We start from the raw sequence: 26,929 nt of genomic DNA, 5'->3' as shown, positions 1-26,929 counted from the left end.
TTTTCTCTCTCTTGGGTTTTCACCAATTTAATGTTTTTTTTCTTTATTTATTACTGCTTATTTCTCAGATATAAATCAATATTTTTAATCAAATTTAGGAAATTGTAGTCATTATGTCTTCAAATATATTTTATTCTCTATACTCAGTCTCTTCACTTCGGGGACTCTGCTACATGTATGTTAATCTATTTGATATTGTTCCATGGGCCCTGAGGCACTGTTAATTTTTCAATTTTTCTCTCTGTTCTTCAGATTAGAAAATCCCTGATTCATTGATTCTTCTGCCATCTACACTTTGCTGTTAAGTTCATCTGGTGAATTTTTTATTTTAGTTAGAATTTTCCACTGTAGAATTTCCATTTCTTCTTTAAGTTTTTGTACTCTGCTGAGATGCTCTGTTTCCCCATCAAGATCACACATTCCTTTACTTACTTGAACACATTTTTTTCTTCGATTTTTTTAAACATATTTATAATGGTTACTTTAAAGCCTTTATTGCTAAAACTAATATGTGGGAACTCTTGAAATTGGTTAATATTTACTGCTTTTTTCTTGACTATGAGATTTGTTTGCATGGCTAATAATTTTTGTTTGTATATAAAACTGTGTAGATAATTCCATGCAGAGACACTGGATTTTGTTCCCTCATTTTGAAGAGGGTTGATTTTTGTTCTAGAAGTAGTTTAACTGCTGATCAACTTGAACTTGGGTAACTGTGGTCTTACACTTTTCTAGCTTGGTTCTGTGGGAATTCCAATGTGTTTCCCCCATTCCTTTTACTAGGTTATGTTTATCTCTGGGGGTTAGGGAAGAGGTTGGAAGTTTGAATTTTGTTACAGTGGATCTAAAGTAGGTTTTATTCTATAGTGTGGTTCTTCCTCATAAAGTATTACCTTACTAATATTTCAGCTGAAGGGCTGGGATGTTGATGAGATACTAACTCAGTCTCTCTATTCTGACTGGGCTGGAGTTCTAATGTTTTCCCGCACTGCCTGGACTCCAGCTTTCTGTAGCAGGGTCAAGAAATTGTCCCCAGACAGAGGGCAACGGTGAGGCTCATCACATGAGCTTTCCTCCTCTCAGGGATTACTTTTCTGCTGCCTGTGATCAAATGCCTGCAAACAGTTGCTTTGTACATTCTACTTAGCTTATAATTATTTATGGAAGGAGGATAGTTCCATGCCAGTAGCAGAAGCCCTTCCCACGTATAAAATGACTTTGCTTTCTTGTTTGAATGACTAGGTGGTGATGGCCCCATTAAATGCCATAGAAAATCTGGGATCAGGAGCAAGTTTAGGATGAATGGTGGTGACTTAGGTTTTGTTCCGTTGCATAGAAAGTGTGAGAGAGGCTGGTAGAGATAGAGTTCATTCATTAATACTTATACTTAAAGTTGATCACCATTTATGCATACACAAACTATTCTTTCCTATTATGTTACCTTTAAATATCGTCTTTAAACTTTAAGAAATAAAAATAACATTGATTTGGACTCTTCCTTGAGTGACTTTAAACTAGAACCAACGTCATAGTAAAGAAAAGGCTTGTTTCCAAAGTAACTTGTCAAAAACTTGAAGGTTTTTTTTAAGGTGGAAAGAGCATCTATTTAATCTTACTGATAAAACTATGCCTCTCTTTTTCTTCCATGTTGCATGAGTATTACCATTCAGCTCTTGTAGACTAGATATAACTCGATGCCACACACATGTGTTCTGAAGTAAAACTCCTCCAATGTACCAACCACAAATATGAAACAAAGGTGCTGACACAACTGGAAGAACATGAGCAATAGTGATGAATATATTTGGGTGTTCCTGTGGGCTAAGGCAGGAATGAAAGTAAAAAACACTCTCATACAACTCTGAGCCATCACTATTCCACTAGACATTTCAGTTTTACCAGTTGTAGTAATAAGGGCTATTGGGGATTAGACTGTAAAATTCTCTTGGCAGTCATTCAAGGGCAGCCACTGTTGAGTAGAATTTATACCACATCCATTTTTGCATAACTGTGCAGGTCAGCTTCCCACTTGCATCCAGTCTATGGCCTTCCTCATACATGCTCAACAGCTAAGGGGACTGCAACCTCGAACCAAAGGTCCACAGGGATTTGTATCCTCTGTCTTCCCTTCTAAACATGATAAATGCTGGGTCTCATCACAGGGAACATTTGGATGCTGCAAATTTATCAATTTTACTCCCCTTCTCCCTCCTCCCCCTCCCCTCTATGGCCTGTTTCTCACTATCTCAGGTTCTGCTCTTGGTGGTATATGGATGTGTATGAATTTGAACTAATTTTGGTTGCATGAAGACAAGCAGAAAGTGTTACAGTTTGCTTTGAGTGTTATGGCAGAAGTCAAAATAATCCGTAATGATTTAGTATCCATTAGCTAGATTGGTGATCATTCGAGGACAGGCTGTATTTTATTTACTTTGTTTAAATTCTTGGTGCCTAACTCAGTGCCTAACCCATGGAAAGTGTGCTTGACAAATCTTTGCTCTTGAATGAATGACAGGAAAAGACACCTGTTGCAGTTACTTTGGCATAGGACACTTTACAGAAAGGTAGTATATTGGTATTTCGTCATCTTCAGTCCAAACTGCCCTCAGGTGCTTTCCTGACATAGTGGAATAAATTGTTTTTCACCAAAAAACAAAACAAAACAAAAAAATAGATGCTGATCAACTTTGACATCTGAATCCTAGTCTCATTAATTACTGCTTAGCTGTGTGGCAATAGACAAGCTACTTTAACATCTCTGGGCCTCAGTTTTCCCATCTGTAAGATGCAGGTAATAATTGTACTGACTTCATAGCATTCTTGTAAAGATTAAAAAATAAATAGCATTATACATATATTGGTCACAATAAGATCTTAATATATGGTTATTATTATAATTGTTGTTATGAAATACTTTTAAGGAGATAAATTAATAAGAATGCTATAAATAAATGCCAACTAGTAGGTTCATAAATGCTAACCAGAAGTAACAAATACACATACTTTGGTAATCAACCAAAATATGACTACAGACCAAGTAGAAAATAATAAATTAGTTCTTGTACAAGCAAAGATTATTAAATACTTGTAGCCTATTCTCATGCCTGAAGTAATGTACAGGTATATTTATTTACCCAATAACTATAGTTGTCTGAATTGTGTGCCTCCAAAAGTTATGTTGAAGCCCTAGTTCCCAGAACCTGTGAATGTGATCTTCTTTGGAAATGGGGGTCTTTGCAGATATAATTGAGTTACAACCAAGCATATTAGAGGGGGCCCTAAATCCAATGACTGGTGCCTGTATATGAGAAAGGAGAGGGCTATCAGATACAGAGACACAGATACACAGGGAAGAAGGTCATGTGAAGACGCTGGCAGGGAACAGAGTGATGAAGCCATGAGCCAAGGAACACCGGCAACCACTAGAAGCCAGGAAGGGGCACTGAAGGATTCTTTCCTAGTCCTTCACAGAGAGCATGGTCCTGTTGACAACTTGATTGGGGACTTTAAGGCTGCAGAACTGTGAGAGAATAAATTTCTGTTGTTTAAAGCCACAAAGTTGTTGGTACTTTGTTATGGCAGCCCTAGGAAATCAATACAATAACTTACGGCAGAGCGGGGGCGGGGGGCAATTTTTTTCTCCATTTTTAGATTTCATTGTGAAACAAAGCTTTAAAAATATCTTTAGTTGAATTTTGTTTAAAATATATGGTTTGTAGGCAGGAACTTCACACTTCATTTTCCTTTTTAAATTTTTTGGAGGGGAATGATATAAACTATGGAAAGACAACCGCAGGAAGAGGTATTTTAAACATGGGGATATGTTTAAGTAATGTTACTGATCTTTAAGGAGTGTTAGTTACATTCTAATAATGTGGAAGTTCTTTATAATGTTTTCCAGGAGACGGGGTTTTGAACTCTATGTGCAGGAAACCATTACTTTGGGGGAAAATATTGCTTTATGGGTCTCCGGCTGGGATTTTTAAGTGTTATGTATGAGAAAACATTGAAACTGGGGGAAGAGAAAGATGTTATAACAAAGTGATCTTTATTATGTTTCAAAATACCAAATTCTGAGGAGTGTTAATAAGCATCTTTCAAATTCATCCTTAGTCAATTGCTTTTGTTCACATTTCTGGAGTTGATTTTACTTGTGTTAAAAAAAAAATCTCCTTTGGAAGTAAAATCAAAATTTAAACACAAAGCCTTTCAACCAAAACCACACAATACTTTCTGAGAAATCACAGTTCTAGTTAGATTAGAGAACACACCACAGCTATCTAAATTATCAACAAACAATTGAGGTCATTAAGTACTAGTGGGTATCCAGGATTTGGGCAGTGGGCAGCATGGGTGAGAAGAAAGAGCTTTGAAGTTACACAGAGTCCAGATAGTTGTAGGACAATGGTCATTTCAGTTATACTTATCTTACCTTTTAGTTTTCACACCTATATAATGGAATGATTCTTTTTTTAAAAATTTTTAAATGTTTATTTATTTTTGAGAAAGAGAGAGACAGAGCATGAATGGAGGAGGGGCAGAGACAGAGGGCGACAAAGAATCTGAAGCAGGCTCCAGCCTCTGAGCAGTCAGCACAGAGCCCGTTGCAGGGCTTGAACTCATGAACTGCAAGATCATGACCTGAGAGGAAGTAGTACGCTCATTCCCACTGAGCCACCCAGGCGCTCCTATAATGGAATAATTCTTATACACCATTGGTTCTTGAAGGATTAACTGAACTAATATACACAAAATGGATACAATAATTTCTAGCACTTACAGAAGAAGCTCAAATATATTTTCTCCTTCTTCTCCACTGAATCTTTAACATACCTTTGAGATGACCTCGCTGTCTTTACATCCGGGAATTGAAGAGAGGCTGGATGAAATGCCAACACTATTTTCATAGACCCAAGTGATAGTGCAATGACTAGAAAATTCCAGCATCTGCCTTGGCAGCATGGAACCTGTTAGATTTCCCCTGGAAAGAGCAGAAGCTTTCCATCATACCGGGCAATGCATGGAATTGCTCGTTCAGGTGTAATCACATTCTGTCTCAGAGCCTGATTTCTGCTTACTTCTCAATTCCAGTATGGCACAAGGAAAAGAATATACTGAATTGGGAGCAATGAGAAATAGGTTGGGGTACATATCTCTAATCTATTTAGTCCCTAATTCCTACAACTGTAAATTCAGCAGGTCAGAATAGATTGATCTCCAAGATTATTTGGGGGATATATTAGCTAAGGTATATTTTGGACTCAGATGGCCATTGGTTTGAATCTTGGCTCAACTACTTAATTGTTCAATTTTTGCCAAGTCATTTAACCTCTTGGAGCCTTAGCTGCCCCTACTGTAAAATAGCCAATAATATATAACTGAAAGGATTGTTGTAAGGATTCAATGAGAAAAGTATTATAAGCACTTGGCACAAAGCAGATACTCAATAAACAGTAGCTCCCTTTTACCAGAGGAGTATTTCTCAAATATAGCATGAATCAGCATCACCCGGAAGGATGTGAAAAAAAAAAAAGAGGTAAAGCCTCCAGAATTTCTGAGTCAGTCCATCTGGAGTAGGAGTAGGAGCCCCAAACTTTGCATTTCTAGTAACTGCCCAGGTGATGCTCCTGATCAGGTGTTGAAAAACAATACTCTGCATCAGGAGTTGGCAAAGTACAACCCTTGGGTTCAATTTGGCCCGTTGCTTCCTTTTGTAAATTAAGTTTTATTGGAACACATACATGCCCACTGGTTTACATATTGTCCATAGCTGCTTTTCTCCTGTAACAGCAGAGTTGAGCACTTACAACGGAGACTATATAGCCCACAAAGCCTAAAATATTTATTATCTGGCCCTTTACAGAAAAGTTAGCAGACCTGCTGTAGGCTATCATGTGGTATTCTTCCTAAGGAGTTTTAGGGCTCTGACAATTTGTTTAAAATGTATTTCCTGTCAGGAGGCCTAGATATCTTCCCAAATATTAGAAAACATAATCTCTGTAAGCCTGAAGACTTATTTAACTGAATCCATGGAAATATAATTATATCCTTGCACAGTGTAGCTGCTAAGATGTTTCTTGGTTTTGAACCCAAACTTTGGATAAGTTATTTCACTTCTTATAGGTTAAATAGTAATATTAACAGTACTCATCACATAGGGTTATTATGAGGACTAAAGGGAGTTATACACTTGAAGTACTCAGAAAATTCCCTTACGTATAGAAAGCCATCAGTGTTAGGCATTACTATTATTATTATTAAGGGGAAAAGCACATTCAGAGTACTCTGTTCTCAGAACCACATTTTCCCTTTCCAGGTTCTTCAAGCTTTTTAACTGGTACGTGAAATCATAAAGTGTATTCATTGTATGTTTATAATAGCAATATAGCCACTTATTCTAGTTTAAAATATTTTATCACAAATATTGTTATCTCTAATAATTATCAAAAGCAAAGAGACAAAATTGCATTTTTATGGGGATGATTCATTAGAACTAATGACGAAATTAATAGGGCAGATTTAGACAAATCTGTTCTTTCCAGCACTCCTATGTGGAGCCTTAAAGTCTTCTCTGAAGTGGGAAGGAGATGAAAGGTCCTTTAAATTAAAAAAAAGTCCGGCATATCGTCCGAAGGAATCTTTGTGGTCAAGTTTAATTTTCTGTCCTGAGTTGTTTGTTCTGAGTCTGAGGCTTTCCAAAAAAGTCTTGGAAAATAAGTTCTCTTCGGGTTCTATCACAGGGCTGTTTTGTTTGTAGAACTTTGCCTTCTAATAATCTTTGAACTTGAAGCGCCGAGCACACAAATGATGAACTACAGACGCTTACTCGCGACATGAACACAGTATCAGTCAGCTCCACTCTCTTTTCCATCATCTTGACTGTCATCTGGCTCTTACTTAGCCACGAGTGTCTTTTACCTCCTAACAGGGCAACAGTCTTAGAGTAGGGCAGATCTCTGTTAGGTTCGTACGTTTTGTTTTTTTTTTTTTTAGAACTCGTAAGCCTGGGTCTCTATTTCCTCTTTGCCAAAATGGGATAATTGACTAATGTGGGTATTGCGAATATTAAATCTGAGAGCATACAGATACTTTGCATAACTCCTGATGCATGTGAGGACTCCGCAAATGTTACAATTTTGTCTCCCACCCCCATTACCCTTGCCATTTTTTTTGCAGTCAAATGCTCTTCCCCTGAGCTATACCCCGCCATTTTTTGAACTCTAATGAGACCTTGTAAAGTAATCTGTCTTTACTTAGTCCTTTAAAAATGGTTGCCTAAGAATCTCGGTCCTTTAAACTGAACTGTAGCCCTCACTCAGGCGGGAAGAGCCATGTGTGAAAGAATTAAAAGCAGCTGGGCTAGATACAGGCTTTCCTTTTAAAAGGTGGTTCAGACAACACTGGACAGTACAATGGGGCCAGAGGAATCACTTAGGCCAGGATAAACTAGCTGCTGCTAGGGAGTAATGGATTGCTGTGGAAGAAGCCTTGTAGTGTTAATAAGACAATGAACACTAGGGTTAAAAAATAGTAGCTAAGTTCAAGTTGAAACAGATGGAGTTGAAAGCAATGAAAATGGCCTGAGGCAGTTATGGGTGCAAAAAAGGTGAACACACATATATTTTAGGAAATTGGACTGCTAAATTAGTAAGGGTACAAACAAGAGTTTGAAAAGAAATGTCCTCTAACCATGGTATTGCATAGGTCAGACTATACAGCATAAAGACGGTATTATTTTGATTAAAAATATGAGGAGGTGGAGAGCTTTTCCCTACATCTGTAGGGCACTTCTCTACTCTGGAAGTAAGTCAGACCATCTTACCAATATTTCCCCAATTCCATATTTCCTGGTACAACCTTGGAATTGCTGGTGAAATCTCCATAGGCCTGCCCATCATTGCAATTAATCCAAAGTTGTGGAACAAAACTATGCAGCTTTCTCTTGAATCAAAACCCAACTCTGAATCTTTAACTTTGAAGATAAAGCTGCACATTTCAACCTTCACTTCCCTCTACTTCTCTGCTTTCAACCCGATAAACTTTTTTTCCTATTCTCCAAGCAGTGACTCTCTATTTCTTAGTTCCTGGTTACAGAAGTTGGCTTCATCTGTCCATCTCAAACACATCCAGAGAGCAGTAGGAATCACTTGAGTTTCAGGATTCCTATTTATTATGGTAGATGATTGAAAGGCGACCTGCAGAAGTCTTTTTTTTTTTTTAATTAAAGTATAATTGACAAACAATATTAGTTTCAGGTGTACATAATAGTGATTTGATATTTTTATACATTATGAAATGATCCCCATAAGTCTAGTTACCATCTGTCACCATATTGGTATAACAAAATTAAGAACTTAATTATCATTGACTAGTCTTGAACTAGTATGTGTACTTTTGTAAATAACATCTATGGAAGTTTCTTGTAACATTAAGCAACCAGAACCTCATAAAGGTGGAGAACTGAATTAAAGATAAAGGGTTCAAATATATTTTATTTGCTACAGAATATGGCACTTACACAAATTCATCTGGTGTGCAGTTTAAATTTCCACCCTAATTCTAATTAATGAAGAATTCAAACTTCAAAGCAAGGAAAATTTGACTGGATTGGTTTGACCAAGGTTGATTTGACCCAAACTTTTTAAAATCCAATTATTCCTAATTTATTCCAGAATCTCTGTTCCCAAAAAGGGCTTATATTCAATTGGCTGTGAACAATAATCATAGCTTAGTATAAATAAGCTAGTTATTTATTGATTAGCTGTTATAGAAACATTTTAGAAACATAAACAATGACAACAACAAACAGTTTAGAATTTATCTAACATCCTCAGGAATCGAACTACGGTGTCAGGGGGCCCTGTTATGGGTTATGTGACACCACTGGATGAAAGAAGGGGGCGCTGAGAATCTACTGAACAGAACAGAGAGAGAGAAGTACCCCTTCCTCCACCACCAGTGCCTGCCTTGCACAGCTATTCATTTGTAAAACTCATTCAGTCTTTCAAGATTAAATTATGGACGTTTAATTTCTCCAAAGAACTGGCTCTGTGGCAGAGAATTTATCGAGAGGGTCAGACAATTACACAATGGTCTTAGGACAATGTGTAAAAAGCATGCTGATGATTACAATGATGTCTTTGTTTTATGCCTGAGCATCTTAATTTTATTTGGCCTTCTTGATGCTGGCGTTAGAACACACAAACAGCTGTTTTGCATCAATGCTCATTTGGTACATTCCACATAGTCCATCAATTCAAAGTGCAATCAATCAATTCCCCAATTTTTCAACAACCACAAGGCCAGATAAGATATGCTTTCTTAAGACAAAACGGTTTCAACTCTGAAACCAGCAGCATTTTACACTAGTCATGCACTTTCTTCCTCTTCCCCACGAATATATTATTTTCCTTTGCTCTTAGCACCCATGACTAATAATACCCTGCCTACTTTCAGGCTGTGTGCTGTCCTCATCTCAACTTTATTAGTTTATCCAAATCCATTTCTGTGAGTGACCATCACAGATGGCATCTTTTATAATTAGCACGTTGGTCATACAGATTTAGTATTGTTTAGTGGATGGGAGGATAAAATTTGCGTCCAATGGCCCAAGTCCTCTCTCTTCTATGCCCTTCACTCTGGGATCCCCACTCATCAAAAATTTGTTTCTATTATCAAACAAGCTGAAAAACATCTTCCATCATTTATACATGTGAGTGGATACATGGGAACAGGGGGGAAGAAATGTGACCATATAAATCCACAATATCAATATTCTCAAATGCATTTTATATCTCATCAACATGCAAAATGCATCAATTTGCAAAATGCATCTCCTAATGCAGAAAGGTAAAACATTGTGAGAAACTCTTAACAGTTTTTTTATAAACAAACCACCACCACCACCAACAACAACAAAACCCACTGCAGTTAGTGTATGGCTTACATAGTAAAAATACCTAATAAATATTTATCAGATACCATTTAAATTACAGTGAGCCAAATTCCCTTTAATACAAACTAAACTTAAGAAAAAGAAACTATTTTAGGTATTCATTTTCCTAATAGCAGTTAATATGGCATGGTTTGGGTAATTTCATCCTGCAACAGAAATTAATGGAATTCCAAATAAATGTATGATCTATGAATTTGGCAAGGAGGGAAGAATAAAGGTGACACTGACAAAGTTAGCATATATTAAAGTACAAAGAGAAACAACTGAGATGAAGCAATCTTCCAACACTGCAGAAATCATATGCAAGCTATATGTCAAATAAACTTAAGTGTGCCTCCTTGTGTCAGACTTGTAAGGTGGAAAATTCAGTACTGGAGAACTTAGAAAATGACCCAACTATGGCTAATGACCGCTGTTTAATGGGAGAATAATATTCATTAGCTATTACTCGTGATACTTGTGGACATGATATCTTTCTTCCATTACTCAGTTACTAGAAAAATGAGATAAATCTAAGCCAATTCCTCTGTAATAATGTGCATGGTGTTTCCCCAAATTTGTAACACCTGAAGATTCACTTTCACTGTGTTTTCTTGGAGTAACACTGCTGCTGACCGAGGTAATCTTAGAATCTTCCTCTGAATGAAAAACTCTAGTTCTACTAATTGGGCTCTGGTTTGGGCCCCTAAATGGCTCTATCTCCTGATCAAGTTCATGTGAACGGTCTCCATCAGTACCATACCAGATTGCTGTCTCGATGCCAGTCCTAATCTGATCATGGTGCCTAATGAGTTCTAGTCCCTCACCTGCATACCTGTACTTAAAAATGTTTATTGTTTTCAATTGCTCAGTCCAAACATGATTTTATTGTTCCTCTGATTGTTAGCATGTACAATCATGCTACTGAACTTAGTTACAGTCTGAACGTGGGGCAGCACGCCAATCCTGAGATAAGTTTTTGCAATCAAAATTACCTGTAATATCAACTGGAATGAAGAGAAAGCATGGAAGTAGAGGTTAACGTGTCATAAAAAGAACAGAAGAACCTAGGGGGAAAGTACATCTCCCCACTTATTTGTCTTAAGATGTGTTTCAAGGATCTTCTTGGACTAAGGATCAAGACCATTTCCTGGTTGCAAAGGCTCTATATTATTAAAGCAAAGGGCATGGATTTTCCACCCCAGGTTTTATTGGCAAATGCCCAGCTCTGATATTGTACATGTAGTATGTGTACGGGCAATTTGATTTGAAACAGACCTTGGAGTCTCCAATGCTATCAATGATTATACTTTTCTCTGAATGTAAGCATCAACTTCTAAACATGTTTTTTTTTTTTTTTCTACCATCCTACCCCCTGGACCATGTCAGATGATTGTCCCATCTGTTGGAATAAAAGTCCTTATTTGGCCTGGATTTGGACTTTATTTTTTCCCCACTTCAGTCTATCAGAGAACACCCTAACTAACCCATCAAACCACGAGAGCCCACCTATTTCTTCACAGAATGACCGAGCCTCCTCTGACCCCATTGGCCTACCTGGGCTCCCAGTCTAGGTCTTCCCTCAGGGTCTTGATTTCTTCCCTCTGGGTCTTGCTGCCTGACAAACTCTGCAAGACCTTGGGCTTCAAGTGCCAAGAATCCTGCTCCAGACTGAGTGGGCGTGCTGATTATCCTTCTAAGTGACAGATGCCCTCTTGGCTTCTGTGTCTGAGGAAACAATATACCACCTTCCAGTCGGACATACTAGCATCAGTGAAGTAAAAAAAGTTTGGACTAGGTAAGTTCTAAAATCTCTTTCAGATCTAAATTATGGATTTCACATTTCATAGATGAGAAAACTGAGACTTAGTGAGGTTGACTCTTCAATAAAAAGAGAAAAATACGAAGTTGCCTACTGATAAAGGTAGAGGGACCATCAGAGATGTGCTGGTAGATGCTTAACAACCAGATCTCAAGGGTGGGAAAGAAAAAAGTCCTGATTTATAGCATTTCTGTGGTGTAATTCTAGTGCTGATTTCTATGGTGTAATTACTCCCATGATGGTTGATTTCAAACTACCAACATGAGTCAACAAGCTACAAAATTACTTATAACTTAACAGTTAGCTCTTGAGATCTGGTACCAGTCAGTTCCAGTACATCCCCTGAAATGTTCTTATTTGATAGTGATAATGGAAGGACCACTTAGTTGCTTCTGTTTGCCCTGCATTTCTCTAATCTTTACAGGTAAGATCACTTAACCCCCAAGCTGAGGGCATAGCACCATTCCAGATTCTGACACTAATGCTGCCCCTAGACTCAGGGAACATAAGGCCCCCGAAGGCAGTAATTTGTTAAGCACTGACTTCTTCAGGTTCCTCACACCCCTGTTCCCTGCCTTGTTCTTTGGTTCTACTGTGAGGATATCCAGTCTCCTCAGGGACTGGCTGGGCTGCCAAAGAACCCACTCACCTCAAGACTTGGGTTTCCATAGACAGTAACTAAACTCCATCCCCAGACACATTCATGAGTTTATTTTACTCTACTTTAATATTTTATCTAGTTGTGTAGGTGAGAACTGAAACACTGAGAGCAGCAGCCATAGATAAATTGTGGAAAAGAGGCATCAAGGCGGTGTGAGAAATGCTCATAATGCATGAGCTTCCAGATCTATAGCCTGTTATTTCTAAAGACACCAGGCTCCTTTATTTTCTTTCGCTTTTGACTTGTAAAAGACCAAAAATTCACAAAAGCCTTTGCTGCTGAGTCAAAGAAACATCAGAATTATGTAAACCCCCCCCCCACCCCAAACAAAAGACATTCCACTATGATATCATCAAAGATATACTGAATTCAAAACGTAGCCTCGGAAACTCTTCATGAATAGGTATCATTTTGAAACCAGAAATTAAAAAAATATGGTCTCTGGTACAAAAATTAATGAACAGTATGCACAGTCATGATCACAAATTGTAATTCACTGATCAACCTGTTAACAATTCAGAGAAAATCAGTCCAACGGCAGAGAAATAAACAAGAATGCATCTAACAAACTTTTAAACCTTTAAAATTATAGTTATGAAGACCAGGTAACCACATGAAGAATGTTTAAGATTTTTTAGGGTAAGAAGATAAAAAGTTGTCTATCATTAATAGTTTAACAATGTTTTAAAACATACATAGTAAAAAAGCCCTATGAGACACTCCTAAATTGTTACATTAAGGTGGGAATTATTTTTTTCCTTTTTTCTCACCTCCCAAAGTTTCTATAATGTGGTAATGTTATTCTTTTTTTTTTTTTTAATTTTTTTTTCAACTTTTTTTATTTATTTTTGGGACAGAGAGAGACAGAGCATGAACGGGGGAGGGGCAGAGAGAGAGGGAGACACAGAATCGGAAACAGGCTCCAGGCTCCGAGCCATCAGCCCAGAGCCTGACGCGGGGCTCGAACTCACGGACCGCGAGATCGTGACCTGGCTGAAGTCGGACGCTTAACTGACTGCGCCACCCAGGCGCCCCTGTGGTAATGTTATTCTTATACTAAAAGAATATCTAAGCTAAAAACAAACAAATAATAAATTCAAATGCTACCTGGATCCCTAACCAAGATCTTGACCACTCTTAACACGAGAACCCGCTTGCCCCAAATAAGACCCTTGCTGTGCATGTGCAAGACTCAAGGCAGCTGTCATCACAACTCTCAGACCAGAAATACCATCTCAAATACCAAAAGACTTGGGGCAAAGTGAGGACAACTGAGGCTCATGCTGTTTTCTCAGCTCCCCCAGGAAAAGGCCAGGCATCCTTCCTTGCCACATTATTACTGCTATAGAATGTCTCACCTCAGCTACAATCTACTACTGATCATCCCTTCCTTTTACCAGGTTTCTAGATCCTTTACTCCATTGCTGACTCACTTCCTTATGTCTTCAACCTCTGTGAACCCTTGGATGGAGAGAAAAACTTGGCTTCCGTGTTTCTCTCAATTGCATCCAAAACTACTGATCCTCCCCACTCTGCTAAAATCTTATCCTTCTTGAGGCTCCTGTTATTCCATTGTCCCACTTCTATCCTTCTGTGGTAATGTTGTTTACTGTCTCTTGGTTACTTCCTGTCTTTCACTGAAGACTTTGGCATGTTGCTCACCATCCCCCTCTTTACCCCCACAAACAAAATGCAAGTCTGGATTAATCCTGTATCTGCATTCTCTACTCTTATACTGGAGTGGCTAAAAACTGCTGAAAAGCAAATAACTGCTACAAATTTGTGATTTCTCAGCGGTGCTTCCTCAATCCTATCTCATTCATCTTTGTCACAGATGGAAAGAAAGGTCTTTGGTCAACAAAGTAGCAAGGTGCATGGAGTCTGTGCCACTATCAATTGTCTCGTAGTTCCAAATCCACCCTTCAAATATATACTCTGTGATAATGGATGGAATTGCTTTAAGCATTTCTCTGTTAAGTGAGCATGATGTTAAGCTTTCTCGGTAGAGCACGCTGGAGGGACACTGCAGGAGGAAGGGGCTCTCTTGAGGTTTCTGGCTGTAGAGCGGTGGATGAGCAGTGTGGGTGTGAGGACATCTGGTGGTATTTGGCCCTAGGCACTCACCCATCAGGCACTGGCCCTCAGGGACATTGCAGCCCCAGCACAGCCCAATGATCATCTTCCTACTGCCCCCTCTATACAGATATCCTGTACAGGCTATACAGGAGGCTCCTGTTGGTATTGGCTCTCTGATTGTTTGCACTCAACCCCCTCCTTAGGTGTGACGCCCATTGTCCTCCCCATGCTGTGCTCCTCCCAACCTCACATTCCCCCCCATAGGGACATCAGGCCTCTACCTGGGCTGCAGGAGGCCTGGTGTCCCACTGCTACTGAACACCCATGCACTGGCCACCAGCTGTGGCTCACCAGCCATCACTGCATGCCAGAGGGTTCATTCCTGTTTCTCCTGTGACTGCAGATCAGCTCTGGCCAGCAAATCAGCAAATTTCTCTGCCATTCACTAGGTTCAAATACATATTTCTCCAATGAGATTTGAACCATGGCCTTGGGGAGAGGGCTGCCTTCTAAGTTTGTCCATCTCCTTCTGTCCTAGGATTCCATAAAGAGTAATCTTATACCCTAAAGTTACTCTCTTATTATAGTTTAATAATTCCTTGTATTAAACTTCCCCAGTTTAAATCTCGTGTGGTCTCAGTCTTATGATTGGATAGAGACTGCTAGAATCTAATAATCTCTCTCATTACTTACTCAGAAAAGATGAAAACAGTCAGTGCAAGATTTATCTTCACTTGCTGCTTCCACTTGAAGTCCTATCCAGTCTTCTTTTTTTTTTTTTAATTTTTTAAATGTTTGTTTATTTTTGAGACGGGGGGAAGGGAAAAGAAAGAGGGAGACACAGAATCAGAAGCAGGCTCCAGGCTCTGAGCTGTCAGCACAGAACCTGACGTGGGGCTTGAACCCACGAACCGTGAGATCATGACCTGAGCTGAAGTTGGATGCTTAACTGACTGAGCCACCCAGGCTCTGGCTTCTACCCCATTTACTGAAAATATTCATTTCAGGATGACCAATGATCTTATTGTTAATGTCAATGGATGGCATTTTGAACCTCATCTTTTTTGACTTCTCTGCTCCATCTAATACTGACTGGTTGCTTTTATTTTGTGACACAACATTCTCCTGCTTCTCCTTCTAACTTCTTTGATAATTTATTCTCATCTCCTTCCGAGGAACTTCTCTCTGCCTCTTTCTTCAAATTATGATGTTTTTCCAGGATTCTGCCCCTGGTCTTCTCCATGTAATTCCATGTGACTCCTTCCATTCCCATGGCTTCAACTGTTGTTTACATAGGGCGCATCCCAGATCTGTACACTTTGTTCAGATCTCTGTCCTGAGCACTATCTTTCCTGTATATATTTTCACCATGACTCATAGACAACTCAAACTCAGTGCGTCCAAACAGAAATGAACAGCTTCTCTGCCAGATCTATTAATCTATTGATCCCATTCATCTGTGAATAACTCCACCAGTCACCTTGTTCAAGGTAGGCACCTGGCTGTTGTTTCACATTGTCTTTCCCTTTCTCATTTTCAAAAGCCATCAGTCACAAAGTCCCATTGATCTCCCTCCTGAATAGCTCTTGAATCTTCCAATTTCTTTCAGTGCCATGACCCATGCCTTACTAAAAGGGTATAATCTAAGTGAATAGGAAACATATTCAAGGAAGAAGTGGACAACATGAGAGGGTGCATTGCAGAGGGTGGTTACAGCTTGTACAAGAGCATGGAGACATGAAGCAGTATGATCTGAGTTCATGTTGTTCTTTGCCATACCTGCAATATGGTAAAAAACATGTTTCTGTGAAGGCATTTTGCACATGTGGTTAACATATACAACTAGTTGACTTTAAGTGGATTACCTTTGGTTGTATAGGTGGGCCTTCTTCAATCAGTTGAGGGCCTGAAGAGCACAAACTGAGGTTTCCTGGAGAAAAAGAAATTCTTCCTCAAGACTACAACAGTAACTCATGCCTGAGTTTCCAACCTGCTGGCCTACCCTACAAATCTCAGGCTTGCGAGCCCCAATAACTGCATGAGCCAATTCCTTAAAAAAATATATGTACATGCATATATATCTTTATTTACTTATATTTATATATTATAAATATCATACATACATACACACATGCACATCTATCTCCTATTTCTTCTGTTTCTCTTGTGAACCCTGATACATCTGTAAAATTCCTTCACTTGGCCTACTTAAATACTTGATGGCCAAGACCACAGATGGGTTTATCTCAGAGTTTCAGACTCTGCAATTTCCCTACATTCAGCTAAATCACAAGATATGAAAACCAAAAATCATGTTTTTCATATTCCATGTATGAAGTCATGTGGCATTGTGATAAGAACTGTACTTTTTAGCAGTTAGAAATATACTTTGTTGGAATTTTTGGCTATGAGAGAAGACAAAAAAACAAAATATGTCAGGAGAAAACCAGTCTGATTATCAGTAAATTAACCGGCCTGACAGCTTTAGCAAAGATTAGTAATTAATTACTCCTTTGGATAGAAAAAGAAAAAACTAACTAGTTCAACACATAGATGCAAAGAAGTCAAGAACTAAATTCCATTTTTAGCTACTGTCTTAATAACTTCTCTGGTTTTTTGTTGTTTAAACAAAGAAGCTGTGGGAGCAAGGAGGCAGTGAGAAGTACCTTGTTGGCACATTTCATTTAATTTCTGGTGTTGAGAACTAGTACAACGAAAAGGTCAAGTTAGCATCTGCAGCAGGCAGGAGAACCCATTTGTAGTGTCCAAAGTATCTAGTGATCTGGAGGGGACATTCATTTTATTTTTCCCGTGACAATTGTTTATTATAAAGGTGAACCCTGATTATCATTATGGACAGTAGTGGGGATCAGCTACCAGCAGGGTACTTGATAAGATATCTTTCTTTGATTTCTGAAGGCGACATTCTTGAATCAAATTTCCCTCCAGAGATTATCTGAATGAGTTCAGTGATTATTAACATTTTTGCAAATGCAGTGAAGTCTCTTTTTATAACAACTCCCCATCCTGAGATGTTATGTCATATCTATACTGAGGAAGCATCCCCAAGTATGTGCTCTTTACTCAAGAAAAAATTTAGCAGAACCAATGATCCCTGCAAATGATGCTTTGACTCATGCTAACCTCACAGTGCCTGAAAAGAGCTCAGAAGATTCTCTTCTTTGTTCATTTGTCAAACAAATATTTTAGAGACTTTTTTTTTCTCTTCACTTTCAGGATAGAGATAAGGAAAAGAAGCACAGGGATTGTTTTAAAAGATCTATTGTCTTGAGTAGAGACATGTCAGTTCTAAATTAAACAAGTGGATTAAAAAAACTTCAAGAGTCTAATGTTGTATGACTTGGATTTTTAGCTTCATAACAGCTCCTTGCACTTAGAATGGGCATTAAAATAATTATAGAATGCATAACCTGAAATGTAGCCCAATTATCAACTGAACCGCATTGGGAAATCACAAAGTAAGTTCAAGAACACCATAATAATATAACAATGGAGAACTGAAAATTTGGGGGTGGGATTTAAAGACATTAATAACACTGTCTCAAAAAGCGCCATACAAATTCAGGGTGTTTTTTTTTTTAAGTTTTCAAGTAAGATTTGACTTGACCTTTTTCTTCAAGATCGAAATTTGCCAACTAACCCAGTTTGTAGGTCCCCTGTTAGTCTTTATGACAAATTTTAGTGGTGTATGATTATAAAAGTCAGAATCTACACAAAAGCCAGGAATTTGTCTTGTTTCTATTGTGGAAAGTTCCATTTCTGAGTCTCATCTTAACATTACCACCACAACACCACAATGTTAATGTTACAGACATTCTGGAAAGGCACAAGGGGCTAGGAAAATAAGTTGTCAATCACTGCCTTAGCACTCAAACATTTTTTTTAAGCTGAAAGAATAAGTAAGAATTAATGAAATTTGGATGGTGGTGGGAATTCTAAAGTGTTTTTGGTAGGGGCATTAGGTCATTACCCTAACCTAAAATTCAGTTATCATGAAGGTTATGGTGCTACATATAAAGAATAGGCTTATGTCAAGTCTCCAGTCATGGGATCGGATTCTCCTCCAGACAAAGCCATAAATAATGTTGCGTCAGTTTTTACAATTGTGGAAAATAAGTACTACGTGAGAAAAAACAAAAATAATGAAAAAGACTTAGTTATATTTTAAATATAAAAAATATTTTCATTTAATAGAATAACATATATTAATTAAGTCCCTAAGAAGAGCATCTTGACATATTGAAGATAGCATATGGATACATGATAAGCACTTGAATGTTGGCTAAAAAATACTAAAGAAGCATGTGACTGTTCTTATGTAATGGAGAAAACTTTCTCAGATTCCCTCATTATTCAGCAGTTGTTGGTGGCACTTAGCACAAAAATTGATATTTCAGTTCAGTTCCAATTGAAGTAACTGTCCAGTATTGGAGTCCCAGTCATACATTGGTTTTGCATTAGTTACGCAGTAATGGGGGATTGTTTGGCAATACTGTTGACTCTGGACCTTCAAATCATTTATACAGAGGCACTCTATTCATTCCTGAATTTACAATGCCACAGATGAATTTGCAACAGAGAGACCCTCCCTCTCTTTTTATGTAAGAAATGAGGAAACTGCAGGGGCAGGATTTGCAACTTAGTAGCGGCTGAAGCCTTGCCAAAAGCCTGTCTCAGGGGTAGCGGCTGTGAGGACTAATCATCACTCCCACTTGGGAAGTGGTGGGGGAGGTGGCTAAGAGTCTCAGCTTGGCCGACATCCCAGGAGGAGGAAGCATACTGGAAGCCGAAGGAGTGTCACTGGTGAAAATGAGAAAACCTGGCATGTAGCTGTGGCTGTCAGCTCCCCCAAAGTTGGGATCTTCTCAAGTGTCACCAAAGGAGAACCAAAGGCAAGGTCTGTGAACAACCACAGATATAATAAGAGGCTGGGAAACAAGACTCAGTCAAAAGGTTTAGAGAACTGGGATAATTTATTCTAAAGAAGGGAAGCTGAAAAAGATGTATCGTGGGCTACTTACGACTCAGTAGGAAGAAATAATTCTACAGTTGACTGAGTCATTATGCAACAAGCCAAGCATTTTCACATACTTGACTGCCATTTTATCTTAGTAGTAACCCAGTGAAAAATCATCTTATGGATGAGGAAACTGAGGCTCTCAAAAGTTAAGCAGTCTACTCAAATCACACAGCTGATATGGACAGAGCTGAGATTCTCTTCCAAGTCAGCCTGACTGCCACAGTGTTTCCCTACAGGGCAGTGACTTCTCTACAAAGTTTCCTATTCACAGATGGATTTGCTTACCAGCCAGAGATGAGGCTCTAACAGGGTAGGAGAATGGTCTGTATAAACATCTTAGGGCTCTAGTTGCCTTGTGTCTGATAATGGCAACACGAATTGCACCTCTCTCCCACACTGCCTACCCAATATGGTTGCACACTTGTTGCCAGACTATAGAAGGATTTTCTTTTCTTTTTTTTTTTTTTAATGTTTATTTATTTTTGAGAGAGGGAGAAAGAGCATGAGCAGGGGGAGGGGCAGAGAGAGAAGGAGACACAGAATCCAAAGAAGGCTTCAGGCTCTGAGCTGTCAGCACAGAGCCTGACACGGGGCTCGAGCCCACAAACTGAGATCATGACCTGAGCCGAAGTCCAATGCTTAACTGACTGAGCCACCCAGACGTCCCCAGGACTTTCAGTTCAAATCTCTGAATGACTCCAAAGCATAATGGTAGTTTTATACACACCCATACACACATATATACACTCATGCCTCCCTCAAAGCATTTGGATTGAGGTCATATACTTCAATAAAACAGCCGGTGCTTTCTAGTAAAGAAGCCTAGGACTCTGACTTGGCCAATGTTGCCTAGAGAGTTAAAGACAATAAAGTAAGTCACTACTACAAAAGTGCTTCAGGCAGAGACTAATACCAATAACAGTCCCACTCACCACATCCTGGGGCCATGGGTAGGTGGCACCATTATAGCTGGTGTTACATTATATCTGACATTCCTAAAACAAGAGTAAGGCAAAGAGGAAACTGGAGTCACCTGGTCCAGTTGCTACATCATTCATGAGGAACCTGCCACCAAATAATCTTGGTTTAGACAAAAATAGAAGAGTTGGTATTTCCCAACTACTCCAAGATACTCCCACCAAGCTCCCATATAGTATTATGTGCTTCCCAAGTCCCAGAAGATGTCAAGACTCACTCCCATTTATTCTCATTTATTCAATTTCTTCAGGCCAAGTACACAGGTTCTACACTTAGTCATTCTACATTTCTGCTTCACCTCCCAACCTTATTCCTACATACCCTATTTTCCAGCCCCACCTTACTCCTTGCTGTTCTCTGAACACTCCGTGCATGATCACACCTGCAGACTGTTGCTCATACACTTTCCTGGGCATGGAATTTCCCTACTGCTTCAAATGGCAAATTCCTATTCATCCTTCAATAGCCCAGTTCAAAATAGTCACCTCTGTGAAAAACTTCCAAACCTTGTACTCAGTAGCAATTAATATGTAAACATAGTATGGCATTTATGATGATGTTATAATTTCCTTACTTCCAAACAAATCTTTATTACATACACTGATATGAGTAACTGTACTACTTCCTCATCTCCGTGTTCTCTCCTTTTCTCTCTTGTTTGACATCAGGGTCACTTTCCTTTAGAAGGCACTTGCGAATCTGGAGCTCTAAGAGGGGCCATGTGGAGTCTGGAGGATGAGAAGCAGGAGGTTGATGTCTGGGGATTTGCTGTGGGTTTAAGGCAGAGAGAAGTAATGAAGACCTTGGGTTTCTTTTTTTTTTTTTTTTTAATTTTTTTTAACGTTTATTTATTTTTTGAGACAGAGAGAGACAGAGCATGAACAGGGGAGGGGCAGAGAGAGAGGGAGACACAGAATCTGAAACAGGCTCCAGGCTCTGAGCTGTTAGCACAGAGCCCGATGCGGGGCTCGAACCCACGGACCGTGAGATCATGACCTGAGCCGAAGTCAGACGCTTAACCGACCAAGCCACCCAGACGCCCCAGACCTTGGGTTTCTATTTAGATTATATTCCCCAGGTTACCAGACTTGGAAAAGAAGCAGCAGTTGAGTGCAGAAACCTTTCCCAGAAATGAATCCTATATTTGTTTGAACTGTCCTGAGAACTGAACTGGCACTTACAGGAGAGTGAAAAAAACTTCAACCTCTGTCATGGAGTCACATTTAATTAATATTTACTACATTGGCTTGAACTGAAGAAAACTCTGACATATGTCAAATTAAGTTCTTCATCCAGATCTGGTCTTAAATATAACTTTCTTACACAAACCCCAGAAGCTCCTTTACCCCTGGCCCCAACAGATTCTTGGGGTGAAGTCCCTGAAGGGTCCCTATTATATGAAAAAGATTAGGTTATTACTAACCATTATCCCCACGGCCCTGATTATTTTCTTTAACTGACTAGCTAGCCAGCAGTGGGGGAATGATGCTTGGGGAATAGATTTGAAAATGCCTGAAAGTTCTGGGAAAGAAGACATCATAGAAAGGTGTTCTGAGAAACTCTAACGGGAAAATTCTGCAATGCACAGAAGTGTGAGAAAGGTATTAGGAGTCTGGAGGTGCCTAGGAAGAAGGCCAGACTAGAAAAGATAACAACTGAACACTGAGAAATACCTAGATCAGCTTGGCTTGACTTGTCAGATTTTCTCTAGCTGTGGCCTTGCTTACCATATGCCTATGCCCTCTAAACAGGTCACCAGTCAGAGAAGTGCGCATATGACTTTTAAAAGCCTGAGTGTGCCTACTCCCATTATGTCCTCCTTCCTAAAACTATTGGGAATCACGGCACCACAGGGAGTTAGGACTGCCTGCAACCTGAGCTGACAGCTAATCCAGTCCTTTTGGGAAAAGACAAGAAATCCAATGTCAAAGAACTTAAGAAATTACTCAAGGTCACATCGAAGCCCTAAATCTCATTCTAGGCTATCTATACACAATGCTGTCTCAATATTTTTACAAAACAAAGCTAAGAGGTTTATATAAAAAATTATTTTTATATAAAGCACCACATTTATAAGGGCAATATTCTTCCTCTCAACTATATTTACATGTTATAGCCACGCTTTTGCCCCAGACAAACCACCTCATCCTTAAATGCTCTAAGGAAGGTGTTTTGCTGGTTATCTCTACCAGTTCCATGATGGGCTAGTGAATACATTTTAGTGCATTCACATGCAGCATAATCTGGTGACCTGAGCTAAACTCTACAGTAGCTGCAACCTCTGAGTCTCAATTTCCTCTTTTGTAAAATGAGAGTAGTAATATTTACCTTGTGGAGGTTTGTGGCGGTTAAATGTAAGGCTCACAGAAAACTTTTAGTGTAGTGCCAGACATTAATTCTCATTAATGCTAATATTATTATTCACGTGCTCTTTCTTTTGCTTACACTACTTAAAGTTTCCACACTATATTTGTTTTATATTAGATACTTAGTTTCCACCCCTTCTTGGTATGTCTTGCCTGGCTTGTTTGGATCTGTCATTCGTTTATAAGGGTCTAGGATGTGCCTGGCACTGCTCCTAATAATGAGGCTGCAATAAGAAGGCAGATGCAGATCTTTGCTTTAGAATCTTCTTTCATGTGACTGCTCACTGATGGAGGCTCTCTGATAACTCTACTCTGACAACATTCTGCTTTCAACATGATGGGTGTGACATCTACCTCATGTTCACATTTCAGTAAAAAAAAAAAAAAAAAAGGTATTTTGAATGCTATTATTTTGGAGTATTCACTATGTCTGATTTAACACAATCAAAATAACACTAGCTTAAGCAAAACAGAATTTTGTTTGTTTGGTTTTTTTCCCTCTCATGTGGAAGTCTAAGCTATTAGGTGGTTTGGCAGTGGGATGGGGTCATAATTCCGCTACTTGAGTTGTCTAGGGATCAAGGTTGCCTTTATTTTATTGCTTCCACATCCCCTAGGCTGTAGTCTTCATCTATTGGTCAAAGCTGGGTTTTATAACCACATCCACTACCAGAGAAAGTGGGGGACAAGCAGTGTCTTTTTAAGGGCATGACTTAGGAATTGCATATATACCCTTCCTTCCCATCCTGTGAACCAGAACTCAATCATATGGTCATATAGCTGAAAAGGAGATTAGTCCCTAACTGGGAAACCACCTGACCAGCTAAAACTCAAAGGGAAAGTGGATATTGAAGGTCAACTCTTGGTATCTTCTGCAAACAGAGAGGTGGCACTCTGGTGAAGGATACTAGCCAACCAGTGAGAACCTCAGAGATACAGGAGCCTCACTAGACCATGGATGAGAAGGACTCCACTGTTATATATGAACATGTTCCTGCATCATTCATACATGTGCTATTTGTATAAATGATATAATAGGGCATTTTCAGCTTTTATTAAAAGAAGAGTTACTTATGTTTGGAGGATATTTCAGCAAAACACATTGACCATTGTCAAACATTTATTTAGAACAATAACAAAAAAGTTATTTTGGCCACATGAAATCTAAAATGCACATTACTTCATTGCAAAACAAATGATTGCAACTTGTATTCTTATCAAAGGGCATTACTGATTAACTCCTAGATCCACTGGACCATGAGTAATTTCCACCAATCAGATTTCAGTCATGAATAGAATCCTTAGTTTACTTCATCTCTCAGAACAAAACCACAGTAATCAGCGTTGGAGTATTTTATATGAGCAACGTACATATTCACTGACACAAAGAAATTAGCTAATTATCAATTAATGAAAAACGTATGACCTTTACAAAATTATCTCCCAGCAGAGACAAAAGCCTAGAACAGTTGACTCTATATAAAAACAAAAATCAGGTGACTTTGGACAAACATGATATGACCACATATAGAATTGGCTCTTAGGGCTTTGCTAGCTCCAGAGTTGCTTCTGTTTGGACACTACTATTTAGCTATCAATTTGAAGAGAAACTGTAGATGGCACAGAAACATTAAGTTTCCTATCATGGCAAACGAAGCCCCATAACATAATCAATAGTTAACATCTGTTGAACTCTTATTATTCTAAGCACTTTATATGGGCCATTTTATTGGCCATACCCTTGCCTGCAACACAATATTGCCTCTTAAACAACAAACGATCTCTGCTTACCTTTTTTATCTCATTCCTTGCCACTTCTAGCTCTGCAAAAGATCCAGCTATCCCGAGCCACTTGCATTCCCTGACACATGTTCTCTTTCCCCCCATTTCTCCTTGCTGAAATGCCCTTCTTCCAGCCTTCTCACCTGGTTAACTCCCACATATCTTTCAGATCTCTGCTCAGATAGTATCTCCAACTGGCAACAAGTCTTCCCTGCTATCACCTACGGCCAAAATAGACCACGATAAGTCTGTCTTTTATGCATTCCCATTCCCCTGTCCCTTTATTTATTTGCATATTCCCTGGGACAGAAAGCTCCTTGAATGCAAGAATGCTGTCATGATGGCCTACGTCCCATGTGCTAAGCATCATGGCTTATACACAGGAATGTACACAGGATGGAGCAGGAGACCTGACTTAAAGGTGAGGTCTCCCCCACTCCAGGGGATAGTTTCTATTTTCCTAAAAAGATTGTCACTAAAAGAATGTAAGTTTCACAAGAGCTGAGAAGTTTGTCAGATTTATTTACTGATGTACCTCTAGAGCCTACAACAGGGCCTGGTACCCTAGAAAAACCGCAATATATATTTGTTGAATGACACAACAAAACAAAACATCTACACTTGTTAATGATGTCATTTACTTTGAAAAATATTAGACTGAAAAGCTTTTTTATATTATTGTTTCTCTAAAGTTTCCCAATGCCCATCCTTTTATTAGATATATATCTCAATGTCAATTATTGATTTTATTTTTTACTGTGACTTATAAAGATGCATGCAAGCAGAGTTTGTAAAATACATATTATTTTATATTTTTGAAAAACTTCTTGAAACATATTCTAGGTTATCTATAATTCTGATTCAAAATAATACATGCAGGGGTGCCTGGGTCAGTTAAGTGTCCATCCTTGGCTCAGGTCATGATCTCATGGTTTGTGAGTTTGAGCCCCTGATCCAGGCTCTGTGCTGTCAGTGCTGAGCCTGCTTTGGATCCTCCGGCCCTGTCTTTCTCTGTCCCTCCCCACTCACGCACATATGCACATGTGCTCTCTGTTTCTCTCTCAAAAAATAAACACTAAACAAATAATAATAAAAATAAAATTAAAAATATATAATACATGCAGATAGGAAAAAGTGGGGCAATAAAAACCATCAATGATCATCTCACCAGAGTGATAACCACTTCTAACATTTTGGTGTCCTTCAAGACTTCACATTATTTTCATTTTCTCTCTCAGTTTGTACACATATGTGATATATGTGTGATATGTGTGATCTGTATATCAAACATACATGTACAGATTGAGAGAAAAAATATATATTTACATATATGTACATATACATACACACATATTTGAACATATACACATATATATGGTTTTACGAATGTATAATACATGCTGCCTTATAATACTCTTATTCACTTAACAATTATTATAAACACATTTTTGTATCAGTAAACACTTTTCCACCTTGCGATTTAACCTACTTTATGGATTTATCCTCTACTAGACAATAAGCAACTCAATAAATCTGGTTCAATGGCTTATTCTGAGTGAGGATGAACATAGTAGCCCTCCATAAACACCCGTTGAATGGATGAGTGTTGTATCTAGATCTCTAAGCACACCCTTGGTGGTTCCCACTGGATACATTTTTTTCAGGTCTAAAGTCTCAGTGAGGGATTATTCACCTCTAAGTGGTCGCTAGCTACCTGAGCTACCTCAACCACAAAAAGAGGAGAATGGTGATAAGAAACAAGAGTCAGGAGCCACAGCTGGACCTCCTGAGGCACGAGAATTGGGAAGCCCCAGGTCTGTAATTCCACTGCTACCCTCGCCCACTCCTCTGCGTGCCCTGCTCTATTCTGGTCACTCCCTGTTAATCAGCTCTCTGCTCTGTGGACAAGCAGAGCTAACAGAACCAGACTTTCAGCTCACGTATTTCTGTTCAAGTAATGAACAGAGCACAAGTAGCGTCTCTGAGTCCCATCTTCACCCTCAAAAGATAGAGAATCTGGGTCAGCGGTCCACATTGTCTGTTGTTAACTGGGAGACAGAACGTGTAATAATGACTCATATCAGCGGGAAGGGAAATGTCAAGAAGGAGGCTCCTGAGCCAGTGATGTTAGAGGTGATTCAATGTTAATTACATTGAGGTTAATTACCTGAGGTTAATTATCTGAGGTTAATTACCTCAGATGTATGTCTTGGAGAGCAGTAGAAATGAAAATGAAGAATAGATGTTACCAGAATAGAGGCATACAACA

General features: G+C 38.9%; 1 long non-coding RNA gene across 1 annotated transcript; it reads right to left on the bottom strand.

Annotated features, from left to right (window-relative positions):
* Positions 1-16,355: 16,355 nt before the first annotated feature.
* Positions 16,356-26,670, bottom strand: LOC144617078 (uncharacterized). Its single transcript, XR_013557098.1, has 3 exons — positions 26,601-26,670; positions 21,112-21,280; positions 16,356-16,423 (listed from the first exon to the last, which is right to left on the bottom strand). It is a non-coding gene; the product is annotated as an uncharacterized LOC144617078 (long non-coding RNA).
* Between the last annotated feature and the right edge of the window lie 259 nt (positions 26,671-26,929).

The sequence above is a fragment of the Panthera onca genome, chromosome C1, assembly GCF_046562875.1.
Source record: "Panthera onca isolate mPanOnc1 chromosome C1, mPanOnc1 haplotype 2, whole genome shotgun sequence".
NCBI lineage: Eukaryota > Metazoa > Chordata > Mammalia > Carnivora > Felidae > Panthera > Panthera onca.
The sequence above is the reverse complement of the archived record's forward strand: the minus strand, read 5'-3'. Positions and strand labels throughout refer to the sequence as shown.